Source organism: Lepisosteus oculatus, chromosome 5 (assembly GCF_040954835.1).
Source record: "Lepisosteus oculatus isolate fLepOcu1 chromosome 5, fLepOcu1.hap2, whole genome shotgun sequence".
Lineage (NCBI taxonomy): Eukaryota > Metazoa > Chordata > Actinopteri > Semionotiformes > Lepisosteidae > Lepisosteus > Lepisosteus oculatus.
Window position 1 is genome coordinate 41,962,142 of NC_090700.1, and position 19,002 is coordinate 41,981,143.

At 36.3% G+C, this 19,002-nt stretch overlaps 1 long non-coding RNA gene across 1 annotated transcript in view; it reads right to left on the reverse strand.

Annotated features, from left to right (window-relative positions):
- The window catches only part of LOC107076882 (uncharacterized), a 121,974-nt gene that overhangs the window by 102,464 nt on the left and 508 nt on the right, over positions 1-19,002 (reverse strand). Inside the window, exon 2 of the long non-coding RNA XR_001478011.1 lies at positions 4,586-4,692. This is a non-coding gene — a long non-coding RNA (uncharacterized lncRNA). The remainder of the gene's footprint in view (positions 1-4,585; positions 4,693-19,002) is intronic.

The following is a 19,002-nucleotide window of genomic DNA, read 5'->3' on the forward strand; positions in this document are numbered from 1 at the left end:
TTTGAGACTCTAACAACCATTTGTGTAAAAAAGGTGCTTTCTGTTCTGTGTTTAAATGCACTTTCCCTCACTTTGCACTTGGGTGCACTGTGACAGTGGTGATTCTAAAGAAGTCCACCTGGTTGACTTTTTCAATACCATTGAGGATTTTAAATACATGATTCCCCTGGTAGTCTCGCGAGTCTTCTCTTCTCAAGATTACTGTTGGCCTTTAAAGTCTCTGGCAGGCAGGAGACACCAGCAGGGGATTCACATGAAGGTGTCGCACTGCAGCAGGAGGTGAGCTTCCTGTTGCACAGAATGCATCTGTTCAGTGCCAGCCCTTCATTGGAAAAAGGAGTACTCAAGGTTCTCTGTCCATTATGACTTGGAATTCGGATAGCAAATCAGTCCAATGTGACTCTTACACTCGTTGTCCTTTTCATTGAGAATTTATGAGCTTATGTTATGAAATAAATTTTAATAAGAGTGCAGCTCACACAGCATCTATTGAGACTATTAATAAAATAATACCATGACTTTCAAGAGGTGTTTTTTCATTATAATCTTTGAAATGCAATCCTTTAAATGTATCATTACTAAAAAAGTTGTTTTTTTATCAAATAAAATATGGATAAACAGTGGTTATGTACCACTTATTAAAAAGTACTTGCATCCAAATGTGTTTTTTTATTTTTAGTTGATTTTATATGCAAAAATGTAATTCACAAGATAAATATACTCCTTGAAGTTCATCTGTAGTACACAGTTAAGATTGTTTCCTGCAGACTTTGTTTGTGGTACTCAGTATTGCCTAGTGTTTAAAATCAAGTCATGATCATTTAGAACATTCCCAGGCATGTCAGAACTGAACACTTGACAATTTATTCAAAAAGTGAGAATGGTGTTCTTTAAAGCCCACTTAAATCAACATAATTTCACTGTTTTGCTTCCATGCTAGGCAAATACTTTTTTTTTTTGCAAAGCTAATGAAAAAGGGTTGTGATTTTCTCAAACTTATGTTTTGAGTCTGAAATACTTCAGGGTGTAAAGGATTTTAAATAAGATTATCTAAAAGATGAATATTAGTTAGTGCATCTATTTTTCCCAAATGTATCACATGCTTAATGAGAATTGCCATATTGATTGTTTTTGGTATTCTACTAATATAGTCTTTGTAAAGTGAGAAAATGTAAAGGTCATTTTTAATTACTTTGCCTTCTAAAATTGATGGAGTATATTATAGCAATACAGTTGTTTTTGGTAATCTGCAGAACCAAGTGTACTGTACTTCAGAATGATGTCTCCATCCTATCTTAACATACCTGAACTTCAGGGTATCACTGGACTCACACAAATCCTCAACTCTGAGCAAAGCTTGGAATTGAAATCGGCCGTGCTGTAAGACTTAAATCATACTATTCTTAAACAATGCCTTTCCAGGGTGGAGGAGTAAGTAGAATGTGTTTATTACAGGCATTTACTCTAAAGATAGTGTCTGCAATAAATATATTCTGCTTTAACCTCTACCACGAATAAAAATTTAGATTTAAACAGTACAAATTAAGAGTATAATAATATCTTCTGTGGTTAGGTTCCAAAAAAAGTTACTTACAGAGAAACTACTGTATATAGGTGATTTTTTCTAATAGAAATGATGGACAATAGGAAGGGTGGGGTCAGAAAGAATTTTGGCTTATGTTCTGTGATGAAATGTGGGGAAGTTTCTCCTACAGGAAACAATGGACTATGATGAGGATGTGGCCTGTACAGAGAGATAATGTGTTTCTTGTGTTGTAACCCAGATACAGTACATATACAACACAAGTGCATAATTAGAACCATTTCTAAAAAGGCTGCAAATGGGAAGCTCATCTAGGCCATTTATTGGCTACTAGTTTAAGGAGAACTGCAATACTATTGAAAGTAAAATTCACACAGCATGCTGGGATTTATTTACTGTATTTCATTCATTTTAATTACTTAAAATGTTGAAGTTGTGAGTGTGGGAAGCATACTGCAGAGCCTTTGTATTGAGAATCTGACCCTGATACCAGGTTGTGTTCTGAAATAGTTAAAAAAGACAGGCTTGTAAAGAAAAAGTGAAGTAGTGTTCACAAAAAAAAATTTAAATTATTTTAGCAGAAACATGTATCTTTCCTCCAGATAATTCTTAAACATACATCTGAGCTAAAATCAATGGGAGATTTTACAGTATATGTCCAAATACAAACTATGTATTTCTGTATGTGAATTTAACCAGCCAGGACTTGGCATTCTGTGCAAAAATATGCTTTGTGTATTGTAGGGTTGAACAATGTAAACATCTTGAAATCCATTGATTCAAGAAATGTATAGCACTTTGGCATTTGTAGGACATTTAAAAAAATGTATGAAGTCATGATGTGGCTTTTCTCATATGCTAGCTCCCAGGCTTCCATTCAACCTTTTCTAGCTGCATCCAGGCATACAGTATACCCACTACCCCTCTGCCAAATAATACACAGGTATAGAAGTTCAATTTTCTTCAAAATAATCCGTGGCCAGATTTCAAGCAACCCTAATTCATTCCCAGAATTTAGCTCTTTGGTGTTTCAGTAATGCTTGGTTTCTAAAGCTTGAAAAATCTTATTACCAAGCGAAAAATGGGGCCTTTATTGACGTTGCTGATGGTTAATATTCTTTTTATTATAATACTTAGAAGCTAAAAAACATCTGCACTTGAACACATCCACATGCTTGAAAAATTATGCCATCATAAAAATTGATGTGACATGTGAATGGGTTACTGAGAATTTTTAAATTTCTTTTAAAGTTTATGAAAGTTTAAAGATAAAGGACTTTCAATAATCTAGCAATATATTCTGAAAATCATTTTTGTTTCATTGCTTGACCATGTCTGTGATTTCTGTTCAGCCCCTGTATACATATTTTATTTCCTTTCTGTAGAAGCATTCCTCTAAAATAAAATGCAACAGAACAATTCAATGAAGTTGCAATGTGACAAGTGTCCAATGCATTTTTACATAGCCCTCACACCCCCGGCAGACAAGGAACAAGAAACACAAGCACAAGGTTCTTTCTAATTTCAAGTGAGGGATGTTTGTATGCAGTTAAAAGGAAAAGCCGTCACATGCTCTCACTAGAAAAAAATAAACAAAGTTGTCTAATGTTTCAGGAATCAAAACTAAACATGCAGTTCTTGTTAGGAACAAGGGTATTCTTCTTACTTGATTGTGTTCGTCTGTATTCAACAATCAATTCTGTGTTATTACTGAATTGTGGTATTTTGTGTTTGGGCAATAATCCCAAAACGAATGAGGGAACATCAACTAATTCTTGGCTAATCAGCCACCTCACTTCCTATCAGGACACACACAGGTCAACATCATTAACAGCTCCTTTGTGCTCCACAGAACTTCATTTACATGCCTGTGGCATTATGATTGACTCTTCCCTCCTGAATGAGCAGAATTCCTCCAACTTTCAATTAAGGTCTGTGAAGTCAGCTGGAAAATGAAAAGCTTTGGCCAGCTTTTACTACAGTGGGGGCTTGCCTAGCAGCATGGGTTTGTAAGCCTAACAGCAATGAGGAAAAGAGCCACAATGACTCTGGCTGTCTTCATTTGCTAAATATTTGTGCAATGATATTTTGTGTGCCTCACTATCTTGTCCTGAGTGAAAGTTTATTAAGAAGCTGTCTCTCATAGGCTGGATGATAACAGCTCTGTTTCTGGCAAATGAAAGAGTCATTGCTACTATTTATTTTAGATAGCAGACATTTATTTTACTAGACCATTTTGAAGTGCTGGATTTTACGACCTGACCTTTACTTTATTGCTGCAGCCCGGTCCAGAACTATGTTTCCATAGTTTCCAAACCTCAGACGCTAATTTACAATAATTAATGGGCCATCTAATTGAGGAGGTGTGCTTGCATTTAATTACTCCAGTTATTTTGTATCAATATTAAAGAATCTGAAAATAAATCAAATATATCAGACTTTGAAAACATTATAGGTAAACAATATTTAATAACTGTGCTCATATCTAAAAGTGTAACACTTCCTTTTAGATTGCTTGTTGGTATGACTGAACCTTTCTTGATTTTAATCTGCAAATCTATTTCTCATATTGTGTAATATACAGTAACTTATGACTGAATATAACAAGACTCTGGGAATTCAAGGTATGTGTGTTCAGTATGTATATTATGAATAATCAGCACAGTACAATACAAAACTTTAATAGCACAGTACAATACAGTATATTAAATTCCATCCCACCCAAACCAAGTTAGAGACAAGATTGGAGCTACTTTTTAGGAGGTGAAGAAAGCAATCAGAGAAAGGAACAGCAATAAAATAGCAAGATGTGTTGGAATTCTTGTTGAGAATTTTAAGCACAGTGAACATTACTGTCTCAACAGTAAACCTCCATGCTCTTGTCACACAGATCTGGAATGAAGGGGTAATCCTAACTGTGAAGTGTGTGACTGTGACAATATTTAAGAAAGAATAGAAATCCAGTAATGTAAAACTCAGAGAGATCTCCCTTCTGCACACAGCCTTTAATTTCCATAAAAAAATGACTGTAGGAACACCAACCTCTCTCTGTAGCATTCACAGACTTGATTTACAAGGCACTCTGGTAGATCCTTCTGAAGTATGGATATCCAACACTTGCAAAGGAAAAGGTAAAGGTTTATTCCAGGCTGAAAAGAAAAGAGACAACGTTTCAGCTGTGGATCCTTCTTCAGGTCCACAGACAAAATGTTCTGGACATTTGTTCCTTTGCAGCCTATGCATGCTGACACTTCTACCTACTTGAACTTATCCACAACTTGTCAGAATACTTTGCCTGCTTCCTGATGGTATATGCATGCAGTAATCCTTACTAATGAATCCATTGCAGAACCCTTTTAAACCCAGATGGAGTCGAACAAGTGTGTGTCATCACCACAAATCATTATTTTTGCATTCTGCACTACTTGATGACAGACAAGCTCCCTGCTGGAGTGCAGCTGACTTCCCAAAAGGATGGAGAATTATTAGCATCCAAAAATAGAGAAAATATTCTTCAACAACTCCAGTTCAAAACTAAATTCACTCCAGCTTCAGTCATCAAAAGCTAGTATTCTGATAATGCTGCTGTATGTGCCTTGATAAAAAAAAATGGATTTCCAGACAACAATCAACATATTTACAGAGAAAAAGAAAAAAATAGATCTTAGGATCAATATTCAGAGGAACCAAATTTCTCCATCATAAATCTCCAAATTTACAGTAAGTATCTATAGAATTTAGAACTCTTCCTATAACTTGGGATTTCTCTTTCACAGAAGGTTGATATTGATGAAGTAATCCAGAATCAAATGAAACCCGTGTGCACAGCTTTTGGCCACCAAAGGACTGAAACCAAGCTGATAATCTACCATACAGTTTTCTTTCCGGACTACATACAAGAAATACTTAAAAAGACGTGATTTGTAACAACACTGTTTGATTTTATGCATCAAGCTGGAGGACAGGTGAATCAATAAGACTGTTCTCTGTACAGTAGGCATAATCATTGAAGCAATGATCACAAAAAGCTCTGGTTTAGTTATACTATCCAGGATCCCAAAGAAGGTTTTCTCCCATCTCAGCCAAGTCAAACACACTAGAGAAGGACAGAGGGAGGAATGGAACATCTTTGGAGATCCTTCTTATCATCTCCTTGGAGATAATCTTGCCATAATCAAATGGATGAAGAGTATCTGAGAAAGAACCCAGCACTGTGAAACATAAAAAAATCTTACTGTCAGAAAACGTAAACCAAGAGCACTGAAGAGAGCTCCCCACAACCAGATTGTATAGTACATAATCACATTTCTGCCAAGACAACACCTGCTCTACCTGCCAGAGAGGGGATCCCATACTAGCCTTTTCAGTCACCTACTGTATGCATTCATGGAAGACATGTATCCTAAAATGTGAGGAACAAACAACGAATGGTAATGATACTATGACCGAACGGGATGCTGATCACATTTAAACTCCCTTTTCTCATTCGATCACGTCCCAAAGCACCTGACACAGTGGGGAACCATACTTGTTAAACCCTGCTAGAGCTGAGTTTTATTTACAGTGTACACAACCGAAATGTTCACCACCATAAAAAATAATCTAAGTTTTGAAGCTCTGATTAAACTATTATTTTAAGTCAATGGGTGAGCCTTCTGGGTCACCCACAGCCATTATGGGCAGTAACCTCGATTAACAACAGAATTATTGAGTTCTATGGAGTTCTGTTAAGATGATATTCTCAGAGAAGTAAATGGTTTTAAACACTATCTTTAGTTGATATTTGGGCTTGTTTTAATGGTTGGTTGGTGTTATCCGGTGCAGCTGGTGAACTGAGATAGGTCACGTAAGTGGAACCATAAAGTAGTTAAAGAAAAACTAACTACTTTAGAGCTGCACAACATTATTAAAATGCATTTTTTTATTTTCTAAGTCAGCAAATCTAACCAGACTGGTTATTCATACCACCATTTCAGAAACTTGCAAGCATTCTCCTTACCTCTGTCATTCTCAGGTAGCTGCTGTAGCCTTAAATCAGACAAATCCAGTCCTAAATCTTTCAGTCTGATTTTTTTATTAAACCTCATTCCTTAACAATGAATGTGTCAACAAGTAACCAATGCTATTAATTGCTGACCGTACCCAGTTCATCTTTCTCAGTCTCAAAATTGTCAAAATTCTCAGTTTCCTAGTAACAGCTGTTGACACCATGGGGTGTTAGTACAGGTGTCTTGCTGACAGCTTGACAGATGGTTATTGCCATTCACTCAAACTGTTCAGGAGTCTCTAATGTTCATGCATCAAAAGGTGGCAAGGTGAGCATCCCAAGGTTTTATACTGCTCATTCAACTTATTGTTGCTGTGACCAAGACAGCTGTTGGAGCAGAACTTAGTGTCCAATTCTTCCACCCATCCATTTCCCAATCACTTTATCCAACACTGGGCCAGGGGGGAGCCGGAGCCTCCCAAGAGGGGAGAAAGGATGTAACTGAACTCAGGGTCCTGGCGCTGGAAGGCAGCAATGCTAACCGGTGCGCAACCATGCCGCCCTAGAACAATTTATTTTAACCAGTTCATTTCTGTACTCGATCTTTGCATTTTAAAAGTGGCAGGAAGGTGTCCCAGCGCTGCCTATTGCCAGGCCATGCAAGGCTGGTGTGATATAGATTCCAATCAGCTTCCTTTCAGATTTTTACAAACTGCTAGTAAAAAATCGCCCACTCACATTAGTGAATTTAACTAATGTCATAAAGAAAAGAGGGTCTTTAGCCTCTAAACCCCTATAGGACACCAGGACAACAGCCAAACAACAAGACTCATATTGTGGTATTACATATGAATTTATAATTTTTTTCCCCTCTTGTCATCCTTGTTCACACTGTACATATATAAGCAGGCCAGGTGTAAAATTGCATGCGTGATTTACAAGCAAAGTAAGTTTGTTTGACACTGAACAGCCCCAGGTTACACTGTTGAAGATGGTCAAACAAACCCCAACAGAAGACGTTCTGTCAAGCCATTGATGACTGCCGATTTCATTTCGATATTCACCCCATGTGACCACCAGCTGCTTTATCACCTTTGTTTGTGACTAAATGAGAATTTACTAAAGTCAGTGAATCCCTAACTCGGAAACAAAATGTGATACCATCTGTAGTAACATGCAAATGCGTCCAAGGACACATTTAGCAAGATTTTATGTTGCACTCAAAGCATAAAAGGATTTACTTACTGAGGTGGCGTCTCGAACCGAAGCCAGTCCATTGCCTCACCCACTAGCCTCCTCCATCGCATCCTATCTCTCCAGGCATTTACATCAATTTCTGCCTCTATTGTTCTAGATCTTCCTCATGGCCTCTTTCCCTCAATATTCTCTTCTACTGCTTTTTATTTTTTTTAAATAAATATAATTAGTGTAATAAAAGTATTTATTATAATTTAAAAAAATTATAATTATAGTAGAATAAAAGCATTTTTCTCTAAAAGAAACTTTAAGAATAAACTAGACAGTGAAGTGTATTTTAGTGCAAATGTGGCCACACACAACTACTGTCTAAGAAACTTGATTTAAAAGGAGCATCTCACCTCATCGTTTTACATCACCAAAACCACAAAACCTTTACAGAAAACCTTTTATCAATCGAAAAAGGTTCAACTAGAGCTTCACAAAACTGTTTTCAGAACCGAAACAAAAACATTCATTTAATCAAACAAAGCCCGTGCTTGGCATAGTCGCAAGCGTCCATAGTGTAAATCAATATTTACTTTTGATTCCTGCGTCAAATTTAATTGTTTTTTACCAAAAAAACAACAAATACATGTTTTCAAAAAAGGACAACTGGAGCTTTAAAAAAGTTTTTTTTTTAAACAAGACAATTGATCACAAAGTCACTTTTAATCTGATGATCTACTTCCAAAATGCATCGATAAGCCAGCAAAACAAGTCCGCAAAAGCCAGCAAAATATATAGGTATATATCTATACTATACCTTATTCTGAAGCACAATATACGTCCAAAAAAGGCAAGACTAACCCACCTCCAGACCTGGAGGAAACTGAACGTTATTGACTTTGGAATAGAAATAAGGCAACCCGATTGGTAAAAAACTTTGTCATTCATTGTATTTTCAGCCACTCAGAGCCCTTAGTGGGTGAGACTTCCTCTAGAAACCTCAGGAGGCATTCTGCTTGCCTTCTAGCTGTGTTACGACCCCAAGTGTCTAGGGGTAAAGGGGTGTAACATTGAGGATTATTCTGTTGGAAGCAGGTGGGTTCTGGTGAGGGACTAGGAAGCATGATAACAAAGGTGGGTGCAAAAGTGATTTTAAATTGAATAAGTGACTGGTAAGACATAATACACAGGGGTAAGGAACTAGAGTGGTGCCAAAGAGAAAATAAACAAAATGGAGCTGGCTAGGAAAGTGAGGGAAAGCTAACCTGACTACAAAAGAAAACCTGAAACACATGGTCTTCAGTGTCTTCAACACCTTAGCTAACCTCCACTGACTAACCAAAACCATACAAGACAAACAGCACTCACCTGTACTAAACTAGTGTACTCATACAAAATCAACTAAGTGTGTAGAACGTACCCAACAACCTACACTACACAAAAGTTCACACAAAAACACAAGTGAACTAGGAATACAAATAAGGAAAAACAAGAATAATCAACAGGAATAGGTTACAAAAGAACACAAAGGTTGTACATATAACATGTAAGGGCAAGGTAATGGCAAAACAAGGATAAACACAAACAACAACAAAAAAGAAATGAACAGAAACCAACAAAACAAAGCCGAAGCTATACGAAAATACAGAAGCAAAACGAAGCAAAACGAAGCAAAACGAAGCAAAACGAAGCAAAACGAAGCAAAACGAAGCAAAACGAAGCAAAACGAAGCAAAACGAAGCAAAACGAAGCAAAACGAAAACCAAACAGGACTGAAGTCAAACAAAAGGCCTCTCCTTTCTGAAAACCTCCATGTTATATAGTGAATAAGATGCACTCTGATTGGCTGAGACGCTAATTGGTCATGATGTCATACGGAACAGTGGTGTAATGGTGGGCCAATGGGGGAGGGAGAACAATCAAAGGTCAGTCAGCAGTGTGGAACATAAAAACACACAGACCACACACTGGGAAGTAACAATCTGTCAATCATTGACTCAGAAAGGGTAATCAATCAATTTCTTATCAGAGCTCCTTTTTTCACACCAGAAGGCAACTCTGAGGTTTTTTTTAAATCCCTAACAGCAGAAAAAGGCTCTTTAGCAGTGTCTAAAGGTTTTCATAGCAATTGCAATGGTTTTTTATTGTTATTGCTTTCAATATTTTTTATGATTTTATTATATGCGAGAAATTTCATTCCAGGTCCAGTCTTCACAAAACATTATGTAGAAGTTTTTCAAATGTATCCATTTGTCCCAGATTTGTATCCTAGCTAGTAGACACATAGGACAAGGCCTACAAAGATTTAAATCTACCTTACAGGCCTAGAATTGAAAATTCTGACCTCTGAAGACCAAAACAAAATTTCCACCTGCTGTTTTTTGTTTTGTTTTTCATTTGTTTGTCTGCTGAGTTGACACATTAAGAAATACAAGAAATTTGGCTGTTCACACTCAAAGCCAAGCTTCAATTTAAGACCTGAACAAGGCTCTGTCACTAACCGCATTCCTATGTGCACCTCTTGCCACCAACACCCGCGCACTAATTAATCAATTGTCATTACTCACGCTCTTCTCTATACACTCCCGCTCCACTCACTGCTTGGCTCACTATTGAGAATAACCTTTGGCTTTCTCTTCTGCGCGTTTAATACTCTCGACCTGATTTCTGGCTACCCGACCTTGTTTTTTCTCTGGCTTCGACTTCGTCTAGCGTTTTCAATTTGGATACTCTCGACCTGACTCTTCTGATACCCGAACTAGCCTTCCAACCTCGACCACGACTTCTGCATTTCACCCTTGGAATTTTGATGCCAAACACTAGCCGCCTACAGTCTCAGCACCGCATAGGGTCCAACCTGATACTCCTAAACGTCACTCCTGACAGGCTCCTGGTATGTTCTGCTGCAGAGATATAACAAAATGTTTAAGGGGAGAAAATTCCAGGCAGACATTCGCTAAAAGGGTCTTTGTTACTAAAAGGTTAAAAACAATAATTGCATAGTGTAAAAATTTGTCTTGACATTGTATTTAATACATATGCTAAAGACTGGTACAGCTTTTATATGGTAATGTATACAGTATATTCCGACCCATGTACAGATGTTCATGTATGCTACTTCATCCTCTTGTCTTCAAAGCTTGCTTTGGGAATTTCTTTTATAGAGCATTTATGATATTAATCCCAGTCCTCCATCACCTTGAAAGCTATGCATATTGAACTGCTGACCCGATCTGTGGGTGATAATGCAAACTTTTGTGCAAGAACAAAAGCTGTCCAAGCAAGCTTTAATAAGTACACTATAAGAAAAAAAGTAGTATATTTGGAATTCAGAGCATCAAGGAACCAAGATTTTAACAAATATAATTTTAGAAAAAGTAAAACATTTCCATTTAAAATAAAAACAATTAATATACGTTTAAATAAAACACCCACACAGGTCAGGAAATAACAAGTGAGGTCATGTAAATCTGTTACTGTTTGAGCTTACAATTTAGTGGTGGAGACAATATAGACTACTGTACAACGTTCTTTTTGAAGCTGTAGATAAAATGCTTCTACTACTATTTCCAAACTCGTCTTTATAATTGCAGTGAGGTTTGAGTGGACAAATGTTTAGAAAGAAAAGTAAAAGTGGTTTATAAATCACCTAGCCCTTCACGGTTGACCCCACCCTCTAACCTGACAATAGAATTGAACTAATCTATAACAATGAAGAATCTAAATAATGAAGAATGACAAATCTGATCTGCCAGATGTAAAAAAGGAAAATTATTGTTATTCCACAAATATCAAAACTACAACTCCTTTACCTAAATTTAGAGCCCATTTAGAACCTCACATTTGATTTTAATTAATCAATTAAGAAAGAAATTGGTGATCACCAGTGATGATGATGTGTTTGTAAAGCTGTAAATCACTCTCTTGTCTTTCTCTTCATTTCACCTACTGCATCAGTTTTCTATTTCTACTATTTTCTACTTTGAATCTCCTGTTTTTTAAGTATATCATTTGTTCATAAGAGCTACTGGTCATCACCTGGAAAATTGTAATGTCATAACCTGACAAGCCACCCAGTCTCCACTCATTTACATAAACGTTCCAGTTGTGCAAAGAAATCACCATGCCCACTATCTCTCAGGGTGAGTTACCAATCCCTTTTAAAACTGATTAAAAATAATTTATACATAGAAATTGAAGACCCCAAACACAAAAAATGCCTTATACTCATATAAACAGATTAAGACCACCGGGACTTTTAGCTGCTTTTGCCTTTTACATAAACGGATGAACCACAAACATCTACAGGATATTCTCCATTCCAGCTGCTGCTCCTGCGAGAGCCTTTCAATATCCTAAAAGACACCTGGGAGGAATAGAAACTGGAGCCATAAACAACAGTCTCAAAACGAGAAAGAAGCTAGAGGAGACTCCCTGCAGGTAAAGCAGGTCATGGCTGAAGCCCAGCTTGCACAGACATGGTACAAAAGCGTGCTTTTGAACAAGACTACCCGCCTGGACATAGTCTTGTTTAGAGCCATAAACAGCCATGACAGGACATCCTGTACTGTCAACATTTTCCCATCCCATCCTATGAGAGTGTCAGTATTACCAGTTTTATCTCATCCAGTCTTTCATATACCACCCTGTCCTGTAATGCTATTAATAAAATTCCATCCCTCTCATTATGTGATTTATTTGGAAGTACCAAAGTACATTCTTAGCCTTTTATGACAAATGTTCCTGTGCAAAATCATGCTAACATAAATTTTCTACAAATGTTAACTCAGTGTTATACAACTTAAACTTATATTTCGCTGTAGAGTCGCATTTAAAACTTAGATCACTTACTTTAGATTATTTTTTTTCAGTATCCTTTGAATCTACAGAAAGCCACCTAAATATTTCTAAAACATCGCTTTTACCCTGCAGCACTGCATAAATGACTGTCACTTCTCATTAAGATAAGCCTTTCTAAACAATTTCGTCCCATCCGCCATTGTGCTGTGAAATAATTCTCACTTTTACCCTTTGAAAGAGCATTGGAAAGCTGGCTGTTTTTTATTACTTAAGCATCTCTTGTTCTAATTGGTTAAAAAGTATTATATCAATTATTGATTGGCTGGGTAGAAAATCAAATTTTGCAGACTGAGCATTCATTCCTGGTACTACAGAATGTTTCTGTATTATCCCATTTCTAAAGCATGTTTTCTTGCCTGTCCTGAGATTTAAACTCCTGTCTGTTCCTGTGTGTATCATTCCTGTACCATCTCATCCCGACCAACACATATTTGTTCCTATATTGTGGAAATCCTACTTTAAAGTTGCTCTCTAAAGGGAGTCAGGTTAGAAGAATAACCCATGGAAAAAAGCATTAGAAGACCAGCTAATTAAGTGCTAATAACAAATGCAGGAGTACGGGAACAAAATGCACAAGATTGAATCTAGTACATTAGCATGTGATTATGATGTAATTAGAATCACTGAAACATAGCTAATGAAGAGTTAGGGAGACGAAAACAACATCAATGGCCTCCAAGCATTGTGACAATAAACATAGAAGACGTAGATACACCGCACCATATATCAAAAAGTGAATTCAGGGACTTGAAGGTACCCAAGATGCAGTGGTGGTTTCACACACAATATGGGTCAGGCTAGGAGTATGTTATAGACTACCATATTCAGACAGTAATAATGCAGAGTCATGGAATTAAAGAAGAAACATCTGTAAAGGAAGAAGTGGTTATCAATTCAACTTTCCAAACCACACCATGGAACAGAGTGTCTAATTAAGGAATGGTGAGAGCCAGGTTAGGGTAAAACTTGTTAAAGCACCCATAAGGTAAAGAGGAAGTGTTTTTATTTATCCTGTAAAATCAGTTCCAAAACACTAAACAAAAGCCTAAGTTCCTCTTTTAGCTTCTAAACTAGATTTCTTCAGTTCCTCTGTATTAGTAGCTGGGCAACTCAGCTCTTTACCATCCCAAAAACAAAACTGTCTCTTAAACTTTCAGAACTCGTAACAGTTCCACCTGTCATTTGGTCAGATGTTCCCTTCCCTCTCTGGTGCTGTTTGTATGTCAGATTATCGGCTAATTGTCTGCAAACATAAACATAAAGATAAAGACCTGGGAGGCCTCTGCCTCTGCCTTAAAAAGTAATCTGACCATCTTTTCAGAATCATCTTTGCAGAATTGGTTAGGGGACTGAGGACAGCAGCTCATTGCCCACAGCATTCTGGGGGAATGTGGTTCAAACAAGGATCTCCATCTCGTCTGAACTTACCACCCTCATATAAAGAGAAATATCTAAAAGTATAAAAAAACTAAAGGGATGACCAAAAAGGATTAAGATGAAATGGTAGATATGGATAACAACTGCTTTCCTACTCATTTTAGCAGTCCACCTTTTAGATAGTATTCCTGGGTTGATCTAATCTTTTCCAAAGATTACGGAAAGCAGAGAGCAGAGAATAAACAGGAAAAAGGTTTCTGGTCATGGAGACCACTGTGTCTTCTCTGAATAATGTCTTAACAACTGACTAACTAATCTCAATTTTGTAATTGGGGCATTTTTTTGCTTTTGCTTTCAGCTCTTAAAGAGTCTAATGGGATAAGTAATTGTTATCAACCCTATATGAACTTTTCAATTTCAGAAATGCCCTCATGCAAGTGTGTTGCCTGAAATGTAATCAACTGGACCTCTGAATAAGAAAAAAATATTTATTGTAGGAATGTTTGATACATTGTCATTCCCAACTGTCTCTGCTCCTCATAAACTAATCATCCAATAAGAGTTGTTAAATCAGAAATAAAGGTAACCTATTTGAGTTCTGTGGACTGTGGACTGAAGTCATTGGAAATAATACCCTTAAACAGGATATTAAAATATTTTTTTGAAACTGAGAACTGAGTGCAGTAACAGATTAAACAAATGTCTAAACAAGCAAGTAGATTAATTAATTCAATTAGCACTGGAGATTTAGAGCTTGTCCGGAAGGAAAACTAGAAGGCACAAGAATGTGTTTGGGAGCTACTGTATTTGGAAACTGTCATAATAACATGCTTTGAAGTATACCTTGAAACTCTACACGTAGAGTCTAAAACACAGATTTTAGCAAAGCAGATTATGAAGGAATGGGGAAGATTACAAAACATAACCATTTCTTGAAAGAGGCCATGTGGTCAGCTTTGGGTAGCATGTCCCAGACACTCATCACCCTCGACATCACAGGTAAGTACTGACAAGGATACAGCAGTGTTCAACACAGAGCCCTGCCTACGGAAAAAAAAAATGAAAGCAAATACATTGAATATCATGACTGAAGAATTCTTAATGTGGCTTCTTTCTGTAATGTTTACAAAAAGTAATTGCCTTTCAATATACATTGATGTCAGTTTTGAAGCGAACTACAATGTTCAGATAGTGGAAGTCATAATATAATTATTAATTATTTATTATTATTATAAGTTATCAGAAACAATTTAACCACTGACTTTGACAACATCATAACGATCGTTCTGATTATATATAGTACGCTTCATAAAGCACAATAACAAAATGCACTCCTTGCATTACAATGGGGATGTATAATAGTTCTGTCCGATGTGTTCTTGATGTCCTAGAAATCTAATTACCTTTACAGAGAAATATGTATTTCATCAGTTTATTGGGAATGAAAAATAAATGCAAAGTTATGAAGTTATCAGGGTGAACAGAGATCAAAAAGGAAATATACACCAAAACTTTAATTGGTGAATCAATATATTCTTACTCCTTTGCATTTATTGTCCTAAATATGTGAAGATATTGGAAATGTAAATATTATATATCATTCAAACTTAAAAATCTAATTATATATAAAATTAAAATAGACAAGTAGTTATTAGGCAAGTACTTGAATGATGAAGCATTAAGGAAATGTTAATACAATAACTCTTCTCATTTATTACCAAACCACAGAGGGAAAAGGATGATAATTTCTGGTGTCCTTTGATATTGATTTTGTTGTACAATAATCCATTATATAATTGAAAGAAGAGTGATATACAAATCATTACTTGTCAATTTTAAACCAGTCTCTACTTTGGAAATTTAACTTCCTCTTTTTAAATGTGAGTGCCTGCATACTTGTTTAAGTATAATGTCAGCAAATGAAAGCTGTGTTTCTGAGTAAAACACAGAGGAAGATGCTGACCTCAATGTTGAGCATTGCCAAAGAAGCCTAAAACAACAGATCACATTAGGAGAAAAAACATGGATTTAATTATGACTCAAAATGAGCTTTTATAGTCAGAAAATAAACAAGTTGCAAATAAGAAAAAGTATTTGGTAGTTTAGTAGCTAAGTGAAACTGAAATTTTGGCTAGCCATTTCTTAAAAGTGCTCAGAGTGTGGGCATCAATGACCTTTATGAGAAGTCCATTCAAGATACTCTCAGCTCTTGGTATAAAGAAGTATTTCCTCCTCCTCCCCTTTTAAATTTCCAGTTGTGATCCCATGTCTTGTTTTTCTACTGAGTGTGAATTAGTCCCCTGGGTTAAACCTACGGTATGTATAACCCTTATACTGTATACCTTAGATACAGTATAAGTACTTGAATCAAATTTATTCTCAGTCTCTTTTGTTCTAGACTGAAAAGACTGAACTATCTTAACCTGTCAGTACAGTATATGACAGTTCCCTGAAACCAGAAATGTTGATGCTCTGTTTCAGCATACTTTTAAACAGAGTATCAGATGTAGTGACCAGAACTGAACACAATATTCTACATTAGGTCTGAATTTAAATTAACTTCTATATATACAAACATCCTATTGCTTTATTTCCTCCCCACACTTAATGTCTTAACGATGAACTACGAAAATCTACAGTATATGAACACCCACATCCCTTTTCATACAGTATGTAGCCCATGTGCTGTATAGAGTGTATGTTCACACTATAAATGTCACTACAAATATCACTTTGCACTTCTTAATATTAAATTTTATTAAGCATGTGTTTGCCTATTCAATGATTTTGTCTGTCTCTATGTATCTGTTTTGCCACAGTCTCTAAGTTTGCTATAACTAGTTTGCTAACATTGTCTGCATTGAAATACTGTATGAGACATAGATCAGGAAGGAAAATTAACCTAAAATGAATCCCAATGTCATACCACTGTTTACATCTACTTATCTGGAATTTGTGGATCTCAACATCACACACTGTACCAAATACATTAACCAGGACTTGATCCATGAGCATACATTATATACTTGTTCAGGTGGGTAGCTGCTTCAGCATGCGTAATAGGTTTATTCCTAGACTTGTACATTATATACTGTATGGCATTTCAATTGAGAATCAATGATAAAGGGGGTCAAAAGCTTTCTACAAGTCTACATGCAGTGTATCATGTTGCATACTTTAGTCATACACACGTAGCTTTTTAAATAACCCTTCCCTTTCTAAATCCATATTGGTTGTCTCTTAAAATGCTATTGTTTTCTACGTATTCCTCTAATTTCATTCTGTCTTTAGTTCAATATGCCAACCAAACCCTAATTAAAATGGAAAAAAAGTTTGAATTAGACTGATTTATTGGTTTAACCTGCTTGTCCGAAGTAATGACCACCTGACCATAAGAACAAAGCTACCTGGACCCCCTTAAAGAACTGAGTCAGACATCATATGTTGGTGTAGAATCCATTAGTTGCAGAGGTTAGAATGAGCTTCTTGTACTGTCGCTTGTTTGAATCTGATCTACTGTGTACCTAACAGTCCAGTCCAACATTCCAGCAGTATAGCATACCAGTTTCATTGTGGAGATCAGCATTTCTTGATGAGCATCAGCGGCTGCTTCACCAATCAGGATTGAGTGACATCTCAGAGGTGGGACAGGATGAGTGGTGAATAATTGGAAATTCTCACCAACAAACAGAGGGTCAGTTGACTGAGATAATCATAATTAATAGTAGGAGAAGAGGGGTTTATAAGGACTCATTAAAGAATAGTTCTTCAATGAGTCATTAAACAGAATGAGAATATGCTGCATGCTGAGATAGGCATTGGCTCCCCCACTCCCTTGAATTGGATGATGCAGTTAGAAAATGAATAGATGGATGAATACATGAATATTTACTTTTGAGATTACAGTTGTGCCATAGAAGCAAATTAAAATATTGTGAAACCTATTAAATGTTGTGACATACTTAATTTTGGAAAGTTTTTGAAACTTGTTTTCTCATAAATGAGAGCTAGAAATCTCAGCCTGTAATTAGACAATTGTGGCTTCAAATCCCATGTGCAGTTTGGCTCTTGAGTAAGGTTCTTCACTCAGAGTTTGTAAAATTCACAGCAATATAAGTGGGGACAAACACATACTGTAGGAGATTTTTTAAGGAAAAAGCATACGGCAGTAAATACAAATACATGAAACTTTGCATACATAGTGCTCTCTTGTCCACTATTGATTGAAGTTGTACTGTGCAGGAAATACATACATGACTGCTACTCAGAAACCAATTGATCCATCTGCATGATACTTAGTGTCCATTAACTTTGTTCTGTGTTCTATCTATGGTACTTATCAAAAATTGTCTCTGCCAGTTAATAATGAGGTTCTGTAAAGTTCACCAAATTTAGTAATATGTTTTTGCATTGCAGTAAACACAACGTTTCTTTTCTTCTTCTTTCAGCATGAAATTAACCTTTACTTTGTCCATTGCAGCCTATGTACAGTATGCTGACGCAGCTACCTACTTGAACTACTTCATACCTAAAAGATGTCCTTCTTTACTATAAAAACAGTATCAAGATTTTGTATTCTGCAAACTAACTTTTTTTCCCAGGAAAGTAAACACATGAATACAAGTTTTAAAATACATTATAGACCTGATGGTTGGAGTGATGGTGTTTTAGTTGTAATAATTCAAGGTATTTCAAATAGAAGTCTCCAGAAAGTGTTAATTACTCCAGGCAGGCACTTTACACTAGCTTTAAAAGCACCAATTAAAATGTATAAGCATAGTTTTGGGCATTTTATAATGATATCGCCTGACCGTCTGAGCTGACCTGAGTGAATATAACATATTTACTGTTACCTCGTGGGGGAAGGAAAAAACGTAAGATTAAAGCAAAATGACAAGAAGTAATCGCACATTCCCATCTTCAGAGATAACATCTTCAAAATATAACCCAACAACGGGAACAAAATATTCTCCCAGTTTCACTACTATGAAGCAAATCAGTTGCCCACAGATGTTTTACAACCCGTACTTTAGAATGATGAAACTCCTGT